The 21,354-nt window shown below is 38.4% G+C and overlaps 1 protein-coding gene and 1 pseudogene across 44 annotated transcripts in view; one reads left to right on the top strand and one right to left on the bottom strand.

The window, feature by feature from the left end:
* The window catches only part of NRXN1 (neurexin 1), a 1,231,187-nt gene that overhangs the window by 719,365 nt on the left and 490,468 nt on the right, over positions 1-21,354 (top strand). The gene's annotated exons all lie outside the window — the stretch shown is intronic.
* Positions 475-1,470, bottom strand: LOC127490322 (Y-box-binding protein 1 pseudogene; annotated as a pseudogene).

Genomic DNA, 21,354 nt, shown 5'->3' on the forward strand with positions numbered 1-21,354 from the left:
ATCACGTAAATCTCCTCAATCAAATTTAATTAAAGTGCCCAATATAACCACTGTTATTTTGATACATTTACATCACCCTTTCTATGTATATATTTTGAGAAAGTTTGTTTATAGAATTCTTTTTTTTTATTATTTAAGACCTTTATTATCAGGTGCTTGCAGTTTGTTGACTTTTTTTGAAAAAATCAAGTTGTAAACTTTTATTATAAATTAAAAGTGAAGTTCTTAAAAATTTCAACTTGACCAGATATGAAACAATTTAAAAACCTTTAAAGGTGTATTGAGAAAAACAGGCTTTTTTAAAAAACACATTTGTTGTTACCAAAAAGAGACATCTTTAGGTAAAAACAATAAAAACCCCATGCTGCATAGATAATGCAGATAGTTCTAGTAATCTGGTCAACTGGCAAAAAGCAAGCACTTAAGGTCTTAAGCTCCAATCTTTTGGTCATTTCTCATTGCTGGAATTTCATATTCATTTCTTGTTGGATGACCGGATGATGGCAGAGATGTTAAGCCGGCATTTACTCAGCCCCGCCCTGCTCAGCCTCGGGAGCAGATGAATTCTCAGCTGGTGGATCGGCTGCTTTTGTCTCTTTGCCATCTTGTGGTTTAGGGTTATCTGGGCGTCTGCGTCGGTAGTTGAAGTTGCGGCGGTACCCACGCTGAGGTGGCTGCTGACCCTGGGTCTCATCTCCTTGGTTTTCCTTATCTTCTTCATTGCCGTCCTCTCTAGGCTGTCTTTGGCGAGGAGGACCTCTGCGGAATCGTGGTCTATAACCCCGATACATATTCTGTCTCACTGGTCCACCTTGTTCTCCTGCACCCTCGTTGTCAGCACCTTCCATCACTTCTCCCTGCACAGGAGGGTTGGGATACTGTGGTCGACGCCCATAGGGTCCCCTGCATGTAGTAAGGTGGGAACCTTCGCCTGTGGTAGGGCCTGCGTTGTTGGGCCTGGCCTTCGGGAGCGCTCTCCGATCCCTCATTCTTTTCCCCACTCTCACTATTCTGGTAATTCTGCTGATAATTGCGTGGAGGACCCCTACGACGTGGGTAGCGTCTATAATGGTTACTGTCTGCTGCTTATTTACTGCCTTGCACTGGAACTCCACCAGGACCTGTAACATTTGCTGCCTCCGCACCCTTTTCCCCTTCAACAACATCAAACTCCACAGTCTCTCCATCTCCTACACTGCGAAGGTACTTCCTGGGGTTATTCTTCTTTATGGCAGTCTGGTGTACAAATACGTCTTCCTGGGTGTCATTCCTGTTGATGAAACCATATCCGTTCCTTACATTGAACCATTTTACTGTTCCCAAAACCTTCATTGCGATGACCTTCTTGTCCCCGCCGGCGGGTGCCGCCGATGTGAGGCCGCCCGGGCCACCGCTCCCTGCGCCGCTGCCCGTGGTGCCAGGCCTGGTTTCGGCGGCGCTGAGGGCGGGGGCGGCGGCCTTGCTGCTCATGGTTGTGGTGATGGTGACTGGGGCCGGCTGCAGCAGCTGCAGCTCCTCCCGGGGTGTGATGGTAACTAGGCCGGCGGCAGCGGTGGGGCTCTCAAGGCTCTCTGGGGTCTGCTCTCCGCTCCCGCTACCGATCGAACTCTGTTTATAGAATTCTGATAATAAATGATTTTATTTTCTTCTAGGGAACTTCCTGAAATTAATTCTTATACTATTAACTTTCCATTTTGGAGTAATTTTATGGCTTCTACCACTTTTACCAATGCCATTGATAAGATTGTAGCAAAGTGTGGGATATATAGGATCATGTTAGCTGTTGGTATTCTAAGTGAGATGGGGGAAAAACAAGTCTCAGGCAGAGTGAGAAAGAGCTTGGACAATTTCCTAGAAAAGGAATCAGCCGTAGTAGCATTCAAAGTGGTAGTAATGTGCACCTCAGAAAAAGGAATGTGCAAATGGCATGCTGCCACTCCTGGTTTACTCACCGACAGTGCTGGCTTGAGGTATAAGCCATACACCATCAACATTCCCGGGTAGCATGAGTGCATGAGTTTCATTCGCTTAATGTAGAAGTCACTCAGACTTCTGGGATTTGCCACTTTCAAATGCTTTCTGGCAGTGCTGAATTAAGGAAATCATTTGAGTAAGTCAGCTATGCTGTGGTCTATAGAATATTTGATTTATTAGATTCTGACATGAGAAGATTTAATACTGTAAGAGGGAAGTAAATTTTTAACCGTGTGTATAAGAACAGTGTGTGGTCTCCAACCTGCCCAAAGCTATGCGAACGCTGCTTTACTCCTGCACCGGTGCACACATGGCTATGGAGATTCATTTCTTGAGGTTCAGCAGTTAAAAAAAAATCCCACATTTTAAATGGGAATGTTGGGGAAAATTGAAGAATTTCGTGTTGAGTACACCTTGGGAGTATTCGGATTAAACTCTGAAGTGTTTGCTGATTGGTGTGTGAAAAATAAAATTAGTGTTTAGTTTTTTAAAGCGTTAGGAGAGTTCTTGAAATGGTGAGAAGAATGATCACTGAAACTAGATGGTTTCTCCAAACAGATGGAGTCTGAAGAATTTTATTTCTTTTTTGAAGTTAGGAGGGGGTTCCAAGCACATTGATTGGAAGGCTGTTCCGAGAGTAAGGGACAGTGATGTAGAGGTTGCCAAAAGCTGTGTGGGTGAAAAATTCTCAGGAGCAGCTGGGACAGACCTGGGGGAATCAGAGGAAATGGGTCTGTGTGTGTAGGTGGAGACAAAGACAGGGACAAAAGACAGATGGGGCTGTTTGTGGCTCCAAAAAAGCAACAATAAAATGGTTTTGAAAGGTATTAAACAAAAAAGGTAAAATTGTGTGAAAGTCTTGGAGTTGAAGAAAATATTAGCACAATAAGCACTAAGTGGAATTTCCAGGTCTGTGTAGGAGTTGGGGTTTTCTGTGAACAGTGAGTAGAGTTGAAGAACTCAGCATTCAAGTAGACAGCAGGCAATTTAAGCTGCATTCTGACTAATGTGCTATGGAGAGGATACTTTTTAACCCCCCTAATTGTTGTTTTATGCCAATGTGTGGAAGAATCTTTACCAGCAATTTCTTTTTCAAGCTTTTTTATCTCAGGGAAATCGTACTTTGAGGCAACAGGCACAGTGGTCAGTAAGCTGTTTAATGCTGAACTATCACTTTATGTGTAATAAAAACTGCAAGAAGTTCTTCCCTTTCCTTCCTTCCTTATCAGCAAAATTTGACAAAGGTCAGTTGTCTAGGCACGTGCAACATGTAGAAGTGGGCTCAAGTTGAATCAGCTTTCACAGAAAACTCTCAGAAGGATGGAAGATTAGGTGCCACTTCCCAACCCTTCATTTGTGCAGTACTTTCTCCACTGGTGAGAAATTGTGACAGAAGTACATGTGATCGGAGCCAGCACTGTGGCATAGCAGGGAAAGCTGCTGCCAGCAGGACCAGCATCCTACACGAGCTCCCATTCGACCCCAGACTGCTCCACTTCTGATCCAGCTCCCTGCAAATGCACCTGGGAAAGCAGCAGAGGACGCCCCAGGTGCTTGGGCCCCTGCACCCACAAAGGAGACCCAGAAGAAGCTCCTGGCTCTTAGCTTCAGACCAGCTCAATTCTGGCCCTTTCAGCCATTTGGGGAGTGAAACAGTAGATGGAAGATCTCTCTCTCTCTCTCTCTGTCTCTCTGTCTCTCTGACTCTGACTTTTGAACGAATGAATGAATAAATAAATAAATCTAAAAAAAAGAAAGAAGTAAATGTGATCAGTGAGAATCGTGGCAACATTAACTACTATAGCTAAAAGAATCCTTAAGAGATCATTCAACTCAAGACTATAAATTTTCAGTTAGGGAAAGAAGCACTGTCCAAGATTGGTCCAATGCATAGAAGAGATGATCTTTAGGGAGTTCCAGAAACCATTTTATTCCCACTTTTAACACAGTTCTTTTCTTGTTAATTCACTGAGAGAAGAATAGAAAGCTGTTGTCAGAGGTGTGGCCAATGCAGAATTGAAAACAATACTTAAAATTTCATTTGTTTTGAGCCTAGGAAATCCTAGACCATTTGATGATACCCTCTTAGCTATTTTCTCTGTGTTGTTATTCACCTTGTGCTAGCTGCTGCTGGTGAATCTGAATAGGAAACAGTGTGGATATTTGGGTCCCAGAAACCTTCCTGAGTTTCTTGTAAGACAGTGCAACACTGAATGATTCGTCAATATCACATTTTTGGCCTGGATACACTGAAATCATCACAGAATGCTTCTAGGAAGAGCTAACTTGAGTTTCAAAATTTTCAGAAAATCCTTATTCATACCTGTTCATTTCACAATCTGATTGACCCTGAAAGAATCAGATAAAAAGGAAATGAATACCCTGAGGTTGCTTACCACCAAGAACATATACATCAATGGGAAAAATTCTGAGCAAAAGCAAGGCTGTACAAATAAACAGTGTTCTGGGGATAGATATTAGAAGATCCAGAGTGAGAGTAAAAAGTAGAGTGAGCCGGAGGCACCTCGAAGGCTTCCTGAAGGAAAGTTATCTGTAAGCTAGCCTGGCCTTCGGGTCATTACTGATAAAAGCCACAACTTCCCATTAGAATAAAGATACAAAGACAGCTGACGTCCACAGTATGTCTGTGCTCCCACTCTTCGGTTCTGCCCAAAGGGAACCTCAGATAGGCTTATGCAGGTGAGCTTTTCTGTGATGGCCTTTGATGATAATTCACTACCTAGGGAGAAATGATGCCAGTCTAGGAGGAGAAGCTTCCTGGCCATAGGCTATAGATCTGACATGCTGAATGCACTTAGTAAACATCAAAGAAACATAAGTGATGATGCCCAGAAGAAGGGTTTCTTCCTCATTTCCTTATACTTTTCATTTTTCTAGTATCCATTGGTATACAACTCTCTTGTCATTTCCCATGATAATTCACAAGTAAATAGAGTATATTCATCATGATAGATTTTCAAAGATAGTCAATATTTAACAGCTATTGTTATTTCTCATTTGGAGCCCCAATATCGTGATAAAGCTATTCTTATTCCAAAATTAAAGTCTTACTAAGTATTTAAAGACACATAAAGACAATGAGGAAGTAACAGAATAACAAAGAATTAACTAAACAAGAAAACATTGAATACCTACCACATATCAGGCATTGTGCGCTAATGGTAAGGGTTTCTGATCTTTATTTAAATATGAGTTTCAAGAACATATCTATTTCTTAACAAATACTGTTAATCGTGGTCTGAGATTTGGCCATTCTTCATTCTGCCTATACTGAAAGTTAGAGGAATCTTCTAACATTTTAGCCTGAGATAAATCTCTACTGCCCCCTTTTGTAGGCACAGAGACTCAAGTTCTTGTTGGCTCCACACACTCTAAGCTTTAGTTTATTCCCACTCCATGGCTACTCTAGGCCTTGCAGAATCTCCTTTTCAGAATCCACCTCAGACAGAATGTTGGCTGGTAAGTAAACTACATTCCATCTCTACCTGGCCTTTAACAGGTCCCTCTGGGTTTCATAGGTTCCTGCACTAGCTTAAACACTCATCCTAAGTCATTCCTACTGGACATATCTATGACTCCAGGCATTTGAAGATTCAAGCCTATCACTGAATAAAATCCACCCAATCAGTAGACTTGCACTTGACCAGGAAGGCCGATTCTACCATTAGGGTAAGTTTGACTCCACTCTGCATTTGAAACTTAAATCTTGAGCTAGTTTCTCTTGATGAGTGTTACTCTCTGAATCCCCTTCTGCTTTAGTCTAGCTCCTTTCCACACCCAGAAGCACATCTTCCTCCTGTTTAAAAGCTCCAGCCCCCTTTAGACCTTCTACTGAGTTCCAATTTCTACTTGTCAGTTTCTTTGCGAAACTAACAAGACTGCCAAGCCCTGAGTCCAGTGAATGATCAAATTCTTCCCCCAGGCACTCTTTGGTAATTCATGCTTCTAAGAGTTTCCTCCATCCTCTTCTCCTGCAATTCATTCCTTCATACACAACCTAGGAAGAAACCACCCAGAACAATGTCATGTTGATAGACAGCTACTTCACTCATAAGTTAACAACAGCCATTCACAAATTTCTTTCAAGCATTTGAAACATTGTTTTATCCTGCACATTTTTTTAAATGTCCGTAATGTCTGTCTGCAAGTTGAACTTTTTGAAGTTAGGAACATTCATTGGATAAGGAACTGTTATGTTCCAGGTATTACGCTTGGTGCTGAGAATATACAGTAAGACCCATCCATGAAAGCTCACTATGCAATGGGCTAAATAAGATACAAATAAATCATCACAATGTAGAATATTAGTGCCATGATAGAGGAAGTATGAGATCTGGTAGTGGCCTGCATGGGAGAATAATTGATTCTGGCTATATTCTTGAGAGAGCCTAATGTAATACCTTATGCTTATTAGGCTTACAAGAAATATTTATTGTTGATGATAATATTGCATGTGTAGAAATTCAGAGAAGAGAGGAGGTAGAAAATAGCCTTTCTTAGAATTGAGATAGACATCAAGATTTGTGGTGGTAATAATAGTGCTCTGTAATGGGTGGCTTTTATTATTAATACTAACAATCACTTATTACGGTTATAAATTGCTACCATTTATTGAGTGCACGTTATGTATTGGGCATGTTGCTACTGCTCTGCATGAGGCACATCATTCAGTCCTCACACAGTCTCTAGTATGGGTACCTTCCTCACTTTATGGATGAGGCAATGTGCTCAGTCAGATAGTAAGGGACTCAGCCAGAACTATAACCATTTTTGTCTTCCAAATTTCTTTTTTTTTATTTGTCAGGTAAAGTGATAGACAGTGAGAGAGAGAGACTGAGAGAAAGGTCTTCCTTCTGTTGGTTCATTCTCCATATGGCCAGGAGCCAGGTGCTTCCTCCTGGTCTCCCATGCGGATGCAGGGGCCCAAGGACTTGAGCCATCCTCCACTGCTATCCCAGGCCATAGCAGAGAGCTGGACTGGAAGAGAAGCAGCCGGGACTAGACCCGGCGCCCATATGGGAAGTGAGCCACAGTGCTGGCCCCCAGATTTCTTAATAACTCTACCATTATCTGCCAAAACATTTCCAGAAAAATTGCTTTTTTGAAACAGTGGCAGCAAAATCTTGGGACCATTTTGACAGTTGAGATAGTGATGATACATTATTCAGTATTATCAGCAGAGTCATGAAGGATGGTCTTAAAGGATAGTATTTAAAAAAAAAAAAATTAAAAGGGGGAGGGGAGGTCCTATGGTATTTCAGGCTAAGCCACCATCTGCAGTGCCTGAAGCCCATATGAGCGCCCGTTAAAGTCCCAGCTGCTGTGCTTCCAATCCAGCTCCCTGGTTGGTAATGCACCTTGGAAAGCATCAGAGGATGGCCCAACTGCTTGGGCCTCTGCATCCACATGGGAGACCCAGAGGAAGCTCCTGGCTCTTGGCTTCGGATTGGTTCAGCTTTGGCCATTGCAGCCATTTGGAAGTAAACCAGCAGATGGAAGATCTCTCCTCTCTCTCTCTCTCTCTCTCTCGCTCTCTCTCTCTTTCTCCACTCGCTCTGTAACTCTGACTTTCAAATAAAAAATTAAATCTTAAAAAATTATATATGTAATCATTTCCCTACAAGGTGGAAAGCTGAACTCTAGAGAAAATGTGCATCCTTTTCCACCTTCTGTAGGCTCTCTGAATTTCACAATGGACGAGTTACAAAGTACAAAAATAGCTTTAAGATTAAAAATAGTACTCAAATTCTTAAAGAAAGGTGAATTTTAAAAATTTGGTACTATTTTTAGAGATTTTTATCAATCAAGCTTTACATTTTATTTTTAAATAAAGATAGTTTTGAGCCGGCGCCGTGGCTCAATAGGCTAATCCTCCACCTTGCGGCGCCGGCACACCGGGTTCTAGTCCCGGTTGGGGCGCCGGATTCTGTCCCGGTTGCCCCTCTTCCAGGCCAGCTCTCTGCTGTGGCCAGGGAGTGCAGTGGAGGATGGCCCAGGTGCTTGGGCCCTGCACCCCATGGGAGACCAGGAAAAGCACCTGGCTCCTGGCTCCTGCCATCGGATCAGCGTGGTGCGCCGGCTGCAGCGGCGGCCATTGGAGAGTGAACCAGCGGCAAAGGAAGACCTTTCTCTCTCTGTCTCTCTCTCTCACTGTCCACTCTGCCTGTCAAAAAAAAAAAAAAAAAAAAAAAAAAAATAAAGATAGTTTTTCTTATTGGATATTATCCTGGTCATCTTCATCTTTTCATTTAAGGTTTTTATAAATCTGTGATCACTATTGTAATAATAAAACTTGTTGCGACTATTTTCTGAAAACATAATCTTATTCTCAAAGGGTTAGGTTATAAACAAGGATTAGTGTCACTGAACACAATATAGTAGAATTGAGTGTTTAAAATGAGTTATAAATGTTTTAGAGACTTAGAATAAAGTGTGCATTTAAAAAAGAATTAAGCAAGTCTGTATCCTGTTATTGTTTAGTTTCTACCCCCTCCCTTTTTCTTCTAAATTACACATTAATATTAGATTGCTTTGGTATGTATTACCTTAATCAAAAAAGCATATGAACTAAAGCCAGCTGTGGGACTGCACAGCATCTCAAAGATGCTATAAACAAGACATTAGACCTTTTATTCTTTTCTTTCTCTCTCCTCTTCCACCTCTCTCTCTCTCTCTCTCTCTCTCTCTCTCTCTCTCTCTTTCTCCTCTCTTTTATTGCCTAGCTCAGTGGTTGTTTTATAGCTATGGTGCTCTGCCTAGTAGTCAATACTCTACCTGAAAGCTATAGTGATTCTCAGGGAGGTAGAAAATCTTTGACTATGGAGATGTACACATTAGAGTTTGTTTCACTGTTATTGTTCCCTGCCAATCTCTCTAATGTTCATTTTCCACCCACTTTTTTCAGCCTTTCTCTTCAAGCATTCCTAGGAAAGTATATGTGTGTCAGGTATAGAAAGTGAGTGTGTTAACTGCTCAAGGGAATTGACCTGGGTCATTGGATAAAACAAAGGGTCAGTCTGTATGTCATCCTGACACTTTGGTCTCTGTTCATCTCTTCTATATCCTTCCTCTGAATATACCTTTCTGTTTCTCTCTTTTCATAGCTCTTTTTCCTTTTTTCCATTTTTCTCCTCTCTTCAACACACTGCATTATGGGCATTTCTTCATTTATCAAGCATTTATTGAATGCCTACATGACAGTATACTAATTCATGGAACTACACCAATGAACAAAGCATTTTCAGTAATCTCTGAAAATTTATGAGTATTTACATTAAATAAAATATTGCACAAATTATTTTAAAATTATGTAGTGATAGAAGTCCTGGGAGTGGCAAGTATGTAAAGTAGGCTTGCCTTATTTGAACCTAACTTAATCTGGCTTTGGGTCCGCAAAGGTTTTCTTATAGTTACCTGATCTGGTCTTGAATCTTTTTCACAAATTTCAAATTTATACTCACCTTTTAGAATAAACTACTTAATTTTTTATATCTAACTATGGATGGACTATCTACATTTAAAACTATACTTTGTCTCTGTTTTTTCCACCTTTTATCAATAGCTCTCTATCATTATATTCAATGAATACGAGCACCTACATAAAGCAAATTCTGATGGAGTTCCTATATAAACATATGTGACTGTGGTAATCATTCAGAAGAAGAATAGTTAGTTATTAGGTTAGGCCTCCATTCTTTAGGGAATAGGTTTATTGTCCAATGCATATTTGTGTGGCTTACGTAGCTTACCACATAATGAGTAATCTATATTGTATGATTATCTGTTCTTTGGTATTTGCATTGTGTGGGTTGGTTTTAGATGACAGAGACTAAGATTGTCTGACCCATGACAGATACCTAGATTCAGAATATTGAATAATACAGTCATTAAATTTGAACAATGTTTGGAGGCCAGATTGCTGCTGACTGCTTACCATTCTCCAATGGACAACCTATACTGTACAGAGATGCAATCTTCTTCTTTCCAAATTCCTGTTCCTTTTGTTTGGAATTAGCCAAAAGATTTACATTCACTCTGCTCTTTCCTCACAAATTTGCTGTTCTAAAATGTATGTGTATTCTTGTTTGTTTTTTCTCTCTCTCACCACTTATTTAGTTATAGATCTCATAAGTATGTAGTGACAGCGAAATAAGTGAGCAAATGGCAGAACGCAAGCTGGACTGGTGAGAGCAAAGTGAAAACTGAACTCTCTTCTTAATGTCTGCTATTAATTCATTCTGTCTTTTAGGAAACCATCTAGTGTGTAACAACTTTCCACTTTAGGGATGTGAGAGTTGAATTCAATAGAGATTCTGAGACTTCTTGAAAGTCTCAAAAAGAATCACTTCGTCTTCCTAGGCCTTACCCACCTTATCTGTTAGTTAAGGAAATTGCAATAGTTGCTACAGCATTTATAAGGACTCTGTCAACTCTAAAAACCTGTAATTCTAAATTCTGGTTCTGGCTCCCTATATCCTTAAAAGAACAAAAATTCTACTTAGTGACATCATCAGCCGTGTTCAAAATTAAGTCGGTATCTAGTCCTGGTCTTTTTATAAATGTTTTCCTATTTTTTTTTGTTATTTTGGATAAATTTCTAAATTTTTAAAAAATATTTATTTATTTGAAAGTCAGAACTATGGTGCACAGGGCAGGGAGGTAGAGGGGAATGACAGGGAAAGAGCGAGATAGATATCTTCCACTCACTGGTTCACTCCCCAAATGAGTGCAATAGCCAGGCTCAACCAGGCTGAAGCCAGGAGTCAGGAGCTTCTGCTCATAACCAAAACCACTAAGCTTTTGTGGTTTTGTCAAAACTGATTTCCTCTCTTTCAGACTTAAATGTCAGGAAATATTCTTGTATTATTTATAAGACGTAATACTGTTTTCAAGTCTTTTAGAAGCTTCAGTGTAATTTGCATGTGTATTTTATGCAAATTTTAATGAAGTAATAAAATATGATTTTTGGCAATTTCTTTTACATTTCTTGTCAGATTTATATTTAATATATATGTATTTAATTAATGCATGTATTTAATACTGATTTCACAGTATATTTTTAATGTATCACTATTCAAGTAAAAAAATTTTTTTCTAGTTGGTACTTCTTATTTCATTAGCTACAGGTGATGCCCAGGATGATTTTACTCATATTATCTTTTGAAATAAACTTCTTTTGGTCATTTGGTACCTCCTACAGCACTTTGAATGTAAAGCCTTCCCACAGCCAAAATCCTGTGTGCAGTGTACAGCAGGGCTCCCAAATGAATGAGAGTCTTAACTCATTTTGATGATATTTTGTCTTCTAGAGCTAAGACCATACAATTCGATTTCAAGGGTTTTATGTATCTATTTGTTATTATTGCTAAAGGAATTACATTTATTGCTTACCTCTGAGTCGAAGTGATTTTCTTCAAAAAAAAGTAAAATATTTTCATTTGCACCTCTAGATCAACTCTTCTTGTTTCTTACAGTACTCTGTGACTTTTTCATTTTTTTGATTTGTTTTTCTTGTTATAAAAAAGCACGCTATTACTTAGATATCTTGGAATTTTCATAAACTTGAGCTCTGTAGTTTTCAGTATACTTTGCTTATTTCAATAGTCTTTGATTTAAATCAAAAAGCTTACTTTCGCATACAAAGAGATTTATAGAGATACTTCTGTTTCTTAGCATTTTTTCTACATTTCAGAATCAACTGATACACTATCTAACCTAAAGCAGTGCCATATAATTTGCTAATTAAGAGCTTGGGAATTAATAAATTGCTTTAGATTCCAACTTACAGGCATATTAGCTGTGTGACCTTTGGCAAGTTACACTTAGAACTCTGATTCATCTTTTTTCTCTCTAAAATTGTGATAATAATCACTAGTTATTAAAATAAGCTTTAATTCTAAAATCAAATTAGATACTGTTAGAAGGCATTGGGCTAGAATTTACAAAATGTAAGAGTTGGTTGGGTAAATGATTGTCATTGTTTTTGTGATTAATCCAGTGAGCTAAGCCTGGAAGATATATTTGTCTTTAGCTATGTCAACTGTCCAAGAGATAGCATGCAATTATCCTTTTGATAAAAGTACTGTTAACCTTAAGCATATTAAAATATGTTCAAAATGGCATCCAATATACTTGAGTGGCTGTGTATATATGGAAAATGTATCCAGAGTTACTTCCACTGAGATATAAACAAGTTTTTGTACACACAAAATTGCACTTATTTTTAGGGCACTGGTGTCAACAGCCACCTCTTCAAAGAAATTATTTCTTTTGATCCATTTAGTTACTTGATCCCAGCTGCATAAAAATAGACTTGCAGCATTTCATTTTTCCACAGATTGCTGATGGCTGCATTCCATAACTTGAAAAAAAAAGTCTGTCGAAAGGAAGCCTCTTAAACTCAAAGACTTTTACAGAAACGTGTTGCATTTGTTAGTGTTCAAACTGAAATTATTTACAATTCAAAAAATATGAATAAAAGGTAACTTTAAAATATTGAATCTGATTCTTAATTCTATATCAGATATTGACTTAAAAATTTCATCACATAAAGTATACTGTACAATCGGTAGTACATAGTTTTATGATGATTTTAATATTTTCTCTTTAGTCAAATGAGGTCACTCATGTAGAAGGAGAATGTGCCTGGGAATACTGTGTTTATGAATGGTATAGTTGATAATAGTAGCTGCAGCAAAATCTGTTAGTTATGGTAGTGAGAATTTTGACCACTTGGCAAAATATTGCCAACTCATCGACTTATGCCTGAGTTTATTTATGAGAATTGGCAATTCTATGTAGGATTTTGATGCTTTATTATTATTTTTTAATTTTAATCACAGAACATATCAACACACACAAAAGGAAAGAGAACAAGAAAGTAAAGAGAATGTAAATGAATTCACCACTGGATTCTAACAATTATTTGACAAACCTAATACAGCTTTATTTGTAGCACTAACTCTTTCCATAGCCACCCTCCAACTGGATTATTTTGCAATAATTGTATATTTCCTCATCCACAAGAACATATTTCAGTGTGAATATATAAACTATAAGGATTCTAGAGTGGCATAGTAGGTTAAGCCTGTGTCCTAGGGACTCCTGCATCCTGCATTGGAATGCCAGTTGGGTTCCTAGCTGCTCTGCTTCCAATTCTCCTGGGAGTTAGCAGATAATGGTCCTAATACTTGGATTCCTGATACCCATTTGGGAGATCAGAGTTACAGAGGGAGAGGGATAGATAAGAGAGAGATCTTCATCCACTGGTTCACTTCCCAGATGGCCACAACAGCCAGGGCTGGGCTGGGCTGGACTGAAGCCAGCAGACAAAATTTTAAAAATTTATTTAAAAGGCAGAGTTACAGTGAGACAGAGGCAGAAAGAGAGAGCGCATGCTCTTCCATCCGCTGGTTCACTCTCCAAATGGCAGCAAAGGCCAGAGCTGTGGTGATCTGAAGCCAGGAGCTTCTTCTGGGTCTCCAGCATGAGTGTAAGGGCTAAGGATTTGGGCCATTTTTCACTGCTTTCTGAGGCTATAGCAGAGAGCTGGATGGGAAGAGGGGCAGCTGGACTTGAACCAGTGCCCATATGGGATGCCTGCACTGCAAGTGGCAGCTTTACTGGCTCTGTCACAGCACTGGCCTCACTATGGTCATTCTTCGATCATCTTGCAAGTAAGGGAATTAGCGGGGAGAGGAATTTGCTTGGACATTGAGCTTACAAGACCTGGAAGAGCAGTATCAGCAAAAATTTTCAACCCAGGTTTTTCTACCTAAATCTGAGGTAATACAGGGCCTTTGATACAGACACCTTGGTCTTTACTAAAAGTAGATAATGCCCTAATCTAATTAATTTGATTAGCAACTCCTCATTAGGGGCTGTATGCCTCATAAGGAGCCAGACAGAAGATTGTGTCATGAGTAAGACTGGGTTGTACTATCCAAGCATGTGCGCTCAGATTCGTTAGAAGATTCAAGCGTTGAGTGAGGTAGAGATTTGGCAGGAATGTGATTAATTCAATCAGTATGGTGTAGCAGGACCCAGAGTGTGTTCTGAGGAACGATCCTATTGTGGGATGCTACTGGGTGTCTTCAAACATGGAAATTCTGAGAGCTTGAAAGATGTGATTTACAGCAGGAATCACAAAGAAGCAGATGCAGAAGGGATGTTTGTGCAGTGTATTCAGCTGTGGGTCTTTTATGTCCCCCGAGCATTTGGTAGGATTAATGTTGTGTCTAACAGTCTTTGGGGAATACTGGTGTAAACAGTCCATACAGGAATGGGGAAAGGGACTGCATTTTTTTACCTTGTCCAGTTTTTGGGATTAAATTTGCATAATTGTTGCTACATTACTAAAGTTTAGGCTGTATGTATTACAAGAAAATATTTCTTGGAACTTTTAAATCAAATAAACGTCAGGAAAATTTTTTGGCAGTTGAAATGTAAACCTTTATATTCTAACTCGCCTTTGCTCTTCTCATCTTATAAATCTGATCTGTAGTATTCCATTTTTTATTTATGACTCAACCTCTGGAAGAAGTGCTAGCTTTGTCATGTAAACAAAAGTATATAATATTTCTCTTTGGGAAATTTTAGATATGTTCTTTATGTGAACATCATTACTGTTAAGGTTGGAAATGTGATTGGTTAGGCCTGAAGAGGCATGTGCAGATCACTTGCTCGATTCCATTTCAGGTGGGAAAGCACTAGAAAAGTCATTAACCAGGCCGGCGCCGCGGCTCACTAGGCTAATCCTCCGCCTAGCGGCTCCAGCACACCAGGTTCTAGTCCCGGTTGGGGCGCCAGATTCTGTCCCGGTTGCCCCTCTTCCAGGCCAGCTCTCTGCTGTGGCCAGGGAGTGCAGTGGAGGATGGCCCAGGTGCTTGGGCCCTGCACCCCATGGGAGACCAGGAAAAGCACCTGGCTCCTGGCTCCTGCCATCGGATCAGCGTGGTGTGCCGGCCGCAGCGCGCCGGCCGCGGCGGCCATTGGAGGGTGAACCAACGGCAAAGGAAGACCTTTCTCTCTGTCTCTCCCTCTCTCACTGTCCACTCTGCCTGTCAAAAAAAAAATTAAAAAAAAAAAAAAAAGAAAAGTCATTAACCTCTGATTCACCAAGTTGGACAGTAAAACACCACAATCACTGCTCACCCCCTACCAGCAAAAGAGGCAAAATCTGCCCCAAGAGAGATACTCATGGGCCAGTGAGACACCAGTGGAAAACTGTTTTCAGTTTTTCTTCCATGCTTTTTAGATACTACTGACAAACTAAAGTATGCTCCTTCCAGCTCTAAACATTTTATGAGATTAGAAAGGTGACTAGAATATTGAGGCAACATGGCTCTTATGCCCAGAGAAGCATAGGTTCAAGGGAATACAGCAGTCTTCTTTAGATATTTGAAAGATGTTCTGAGTAAGCAAAAGTGACTTACGTTGTGTGTTGTATTTCCAAAGGGAAGTACTTAGACCAGTGAGAAAGAATATGAAGGGATGTGTACAACAATATGAACACTTTTCTGATGGTCAGAACTTGAGCCATGAAAATGTGAGAGCTGATGGTTTTTCAGTTATCTAAAGATCCCACATAGAGATTGTGTGTTGTTCATTACTATTATTTCCCAAGAAATTCTTCTTTGGCTAGAAGTGTGTATTACAGGACTTGAAATATTTTAGAATATTTTGTAAATATAAACATATTTTGGAAATTAAAGTTAAAACAGCACCTGTCTCAGTATATTAAAAATGTTTTAAGAGTGATATAATTGTGAATTCTTTCTCTATAAAAATGAGCTGCTACACACACACAATTTTTATAAAATTTTGAGGGATCCTTGTCCCATTGAAGCTTATTCATAGATTTTAAGATGAGAACTTGTTACATAATTTGATTAACTTTGCAACTATGAGTACATCACTTAATCCAACTAGGCCACCCTATCCTCACAATTAAGGCATAGTGATTAGACAAATTTTAATACAGGTAGATCTTTCTATTCTTAATAAAATAAACTATGTCTTTTATTAAAAAACAGTTCTTGAACATAATACATGTACTCAATAGACCCAAAAAGAAAGGGAGAGCAAGTGTCCTCTCAAATTTAAAAATACTGAAGCCTGAGAATAGAGGCAATCACACCTCATTTACCTATGGTTTTGGCTATAAGCAGAATGTCCTTAAGTTGCAATTTCCAACTTTGGCTTTTGAATTTGTAATAATAAAACACACGTGCAGAACGTTTGTGTGGGAGTTATAAGGAAATAAATGAAAGAGAAAAGCTTTTTCTAATAACAGACAATTGAAAGTCATGGGTGCCTGGATGAGTTCATTTTACAGCTCATTAATACTGCCCTTAATTGATAGGAATTATTGCTGAGTTTAATCTATTGAAGTAATTAGACATACAAACATATATAAACATAGATGTGAACATCAAAATGAAAGTGGTTTCCTTGAACTCTCTTTTAGGAGGAGAAATAAGGATCCACATTTTCTTAGTAACCCACGACAGATGTATTACATGTTAGTTATTTGTGGTCCATCATCAGTTCACACAAGATTGTCTTAGTAATCTCAAAAATATGGGGGAATTATCCTTGTTAGCAAGAGAAGAGCAAAGGAATTCAGTAGAAAAGGTTAAGTAGAAACTTAGTTAGCATTTCTGAATTTGCCAAGGAGTTTTCTAAATACATCTCCTTTCTATGCCTCCCAACCGTAAACTCCTCTTTTTTCCATTCCTTCTCCACCACCTTTCTCTTAATTATCCTTAATGTACACAGTTATTTATGTTGCATTCTAGGAAGCTCCTAGTGCTGTAGAAAAAACTAAAATGAGACACAGGGAACAACCTGGGAAGGACATCATGCCTCAAGTAGTTACTCTCTCGTGGCAGAGGGAGGACACCTTGAGCAAATCAACCTGTGTTTCTCATCAGTATGTGGATATGCCAGAAAGCATCATCCTAACAGCAACAGCAGACATTTCTAAGCACTTTCTCTGTGCCAGCCTGAGGCTGGCAAACATTTGTGAGAGACAGCATTGCCTGATCTCTTGTTAAGAATGAAGGTTCCTGAGAATATCCCTAGAAATTCAGTTAAGTGAAGAATGAAGTAGGGCTCTACATGTTGGCTTTATGGGAAAGTCCTGGAAGTGGTTGACCTGCTGCATTTGAAAGAAACACAGGTCCTGACCTAAGGTCCTGAAGTAAGGTTACAGAGACAGTGTCTGTAACTTGCAAAGACAGAATAATACACAATGGCTAAAATTATGTCAAGAAAATGGGATAGCAAGTAAGGAAAAAAGTAGTTGAGTGGATAAGGGAATCTTAATGAAAGAGGTAGGATTTAAGGTAAGCTTTCAATAACTGGAATAAATACAGTTTATGAAGAAATCTGTCTGTATTTGCCTATTAACCACCATCTTTTTATTGTGTGCCTTCCTTTTAGCCTTTCATCTGCATTCTTGAACTGGCTAAGTTCATACCACCAATGCTAAGACCCCCTTCTCCCTCTCCTCCACCCCAGCACTGGGAGATTAAGGTTGTGTCTGGTGTCTGTACACCAGAATGCACAAAAATTGATGGGAGAAGGTACTGGTCATTACTGCAAGTAGCCACTCTTTCTGGAGCTGTGGTTCAGGGGTTGTTTCAGTATCACCTTTTCTCAAGGTGCCAGTTAGCCTCAGATATGTGAGAGTTTGCGACCACAGGGAATGTTCTGGAGAGAAATTATGATCAGAAATCAAAAAGCTCATCAGAAACTGACTACTTTTCTAGATTGAACATATATAAGGTAGCTGTGCATCAATTCCACTGGAACATAGATGACAAGTAATACCCTGACATGTTAAATTATTTGGGCATACTTACTTAGAAATGTAGGTTTGGTTTAGTTCCTATGAGATCACAGAAATATGTCGCAGGATGGTCTTTGTGGTCCTTCCCTTGCCCTTTTATTTGTGAATCTACTTGCAGTTTCCTTGGTTGACAATTAGACCTAAAGCTATCTTAGTTTTGTTTTGTTTTACCAACTCAATTATTTCTTTATCCAAAGACATATCCAGAAGCAAAAGTCTAGTAACAGGGGAAAAAAAAAGAAATACCATAGTGAGAAGGTAGGTTAATTCCAAATACCCATTCTCTTCCTTTCTGGAAACTCCTTGCATGTTAAATGTCAATATGTGCTTCCTTGTTAGTCTGTTTCCTGTAGTGAAAAGCCAATAAGGAGTAAGCCCACTTTTCTTCTCTGTGAAAACCCTTGAAGTAGTTGAGGGTATTTATAATATCTCCTTTAATCTGTCTAACTCCAGAATAAATATCTCCTTTTTCAGCATCTGATCAGCTACCTGTGTGTCAATGGATCTTTTACAGTGGTGTACACAACGTATCAAACCATACCCCACACTTTTGTAAAGTTGAGGAAGTTCATTATTACACCCACGACCTGGACACAGATTCAATTCATGCAAACATTTTTTAACAGCTACATCAAACCGTTACCTATTTTTACCAGTCTCTTAAGTAAAAAATCCCTAATTATTTTTTACAAAAACAACTACAGAATCATGTTTCCCTCATTCTGTGCCTAGGCTATTGATTTCTTCAAGCCTGCATGCAGTATTTTGCATTTATTCTTATTAATTTCTCTGGAGCATATGAGAGCCTGATCAAGAGAATAGCCTGCAAACTGAAGAATGTGTTGTTTGAGCTCTACAATAATTTAAACAATCTTGTTTCTTATGTAGACCCACTGGCATCTTTCTAGGTTGTTTTTGCTTTCATTTTCATGAAAAACATGTGTGGAGAAGAAATAACAAGGTTGCCTTTAAGTATTTATCAGGGCCTTTGATTTGTGTAGGAAGCAATGACAAAGACATTCTTTGGATAAGAAATGTATCTATTGATCGGATGCCACAGTGGTTTTGACTGCCCAAAAACTTGTTGCTTATGTGCATTTAATCATGGTGTGGTACCCCAGAGTTAGGGCAATTGAAACTTTTCAGACAGACAAGTAATTGCATGTGTACATCAAAGTTAATAGTGGCCTTGCAGAATGACAGAATATGAAATGCAAGGGAATTTTTGGATCGATATTTGTTTCATAACAACTTCATAAACAATATTTGCCAAAAAGGTGGTAAACACCAGGTCAATAAGCATGTCTGAGCTGAACAGTGAACAGTGCTGCTTTGAAACTGAGTATGAAACTCTGTTAGCTGAGGCAAGAACGTGCAGCTCCAACTAAATTCTGTCTTCAGGACAGTTTCTAAAAGTTGCAAAAGACATATCATCCTTTCATAGACCTCCATCTTTAATATGTAGTTTTAACATGTTGATCTCCAGGTGGGTATTTCCCAAAGGCATTAACTTTCTATTTCAGGTGAGAGAAGTACGGATTTATAGCAAAGAAGCCAAAGGTGCATGATGTACAAGTGTTTCTATAAAAATTAAAAAAAAAAAAAAAAAAACTTTCCTAATGACTTCCATTTAAATTTCCTTGAGAGTGAATTAGTCACAAATCATAAAGACTGCGAGGAAGTTTGGGAAAGCAAATATTTTTACTGGGTCATATCGCTAGCCTCTACACTTCAAACACCCCCTGCACCCAAGAATGGTCTTATTGATAAAGGAGACAGAATTATATTGCGTATGAATGTAGTACTCTGTTAAAACATCTTTTTAGGCAGATGGTTTGACCTAATGAGCCCAGGGCAGAACTACTCCAAAAATACTACTTTCAAGCACTCACTAATTTTTTTAAAAAAAATGAATCGTGGTGTTTCTATATAGATACTACCTAGTAAATCAAGGAAGATTATGAGTTCTTTACTACTCAATCTGAGTCTCATTTCAAATCATATTGTTTTTATATTTTATATACAGAAAAATCTCAACAAATTTTTCATTCTCTCACCCATTAGCAATCCAAGTCTTAAATTTTTTTTCTTCTTAATCTGCAGCCCAACAAACCCAGTGGATTCAAATTTTATTTACACAACCAACCTATTATTAGTATTATTATTTATTGATTTGAGAAATTTAGGTTGAGTTAAAGTAATATCATTCATCCTTCCAAATTCCACTTATATCAGCCTCACTAAGTGACCTCAACTTTCTTCTAAGATTGTTTGATAATAATAGACAAATATTAGCCTGTTTGGTTATAGATCTGTACTCTTCTCATTTGGTTTCTGTGTGTGGCTCCTGATTCCCATTAATGCTTACAAGTAATTTTCTAATTTTTACAATAGATTATTCAACTAGAGTTAGAAACTATTGCTCTAGTTATACAGAAAATGTCTGCAGTGTTAGTATAATTGCCTTGTTCTTACTGTCTCTATAGGATTTAGACTTCAAAAGTGACTTAATAGCATCAGTATTTTGACACAGTGGGGGGAAAAGAGAGGACAATTAAAGTAATAGCCAAAGCTTTGTCCACAAATCACCCATTGTTACCTTAGCTATCTGTTAACAGTGTCAAGGGTAGGATTTCAGACAGATAAAACCAGTCCAAGGAGAACTAAGTTGAAATAAATTATAACATTTTGTTACAACCCTATTATTTAGCTTTGGAGACTTTTCATTCTTAATTATGTGGCATGACATTTTTTCCATAGAAAATCTGCAACTTCCTTAAACATAACTCATAAAACCTTTAAAAAAAAATGGACTGTGAAAATAGGCTCATTTCCTTTCCAACATCTTTTACATGTAACTATTACTTGACTTTATTATTAAAGAGGATGTTTCACTCTTCCATGAATGTAAATGCATTTTAAATTGATTAGGATTTTCACATGGTATTCCAGAGCACAGTTGTATGCTGTAAATTTCCTCAAATCTGAATTTGTTATTGACTGTTGGCAGTGGTTAATATTGTTGTGAACCTAAAAGGCAAAGCAAACATTTGCTGAAATTTACATAGTTTTCAATTTTCCAATGCTAGCAAATGTGAGTGGCTTCAAAATAAAAATCACCTGTATTTTCTCTAAAGAAAGAAAAGAAAAAAAGCCTCGTGTATCAGTTCAAATTCTTTTTTGTTAAGCTAATTATCTTCAGCTAGTGTAGCGGTTTAAATTTTTTTTTTTTTTTTTTTTTTTTTTTTTTTTTTTTTTTACCATGCTGTGTAAAGGCTTGCTCAAAACAGTACAACATAAAGGAGAGATTTAAAAAAAAAATCTCTTCTATTGATTGGCTGAGAGGGTATGTGTTTGGGGTCTCTGGCAGTTTCTCTAGAGACTATTTATGTAAATTGAAGAAAATCAGTATTACTTGAAAAAATAACTAAAACTTTGATTTAACAGTACAAAAGAGGGTACTGTCTAATCCCTGAAGTAGGAAATTGCTTTTCTTCATGATCCAT

Source organism: Oryctolagus cuniculus, chromosome 2 (assembly GCF_964237555.1).
Source record: "Oryctolagus cuniculus chromosome 2, mOryCun1.1, whole genome shotgun sequence".
Lineage (NCBI taxonomy): Eukaryota > Metazoa > Chordata > Mammalia > Lagomorpha > Leporidae > Oryctolagus > Oryctolagus cuniculus.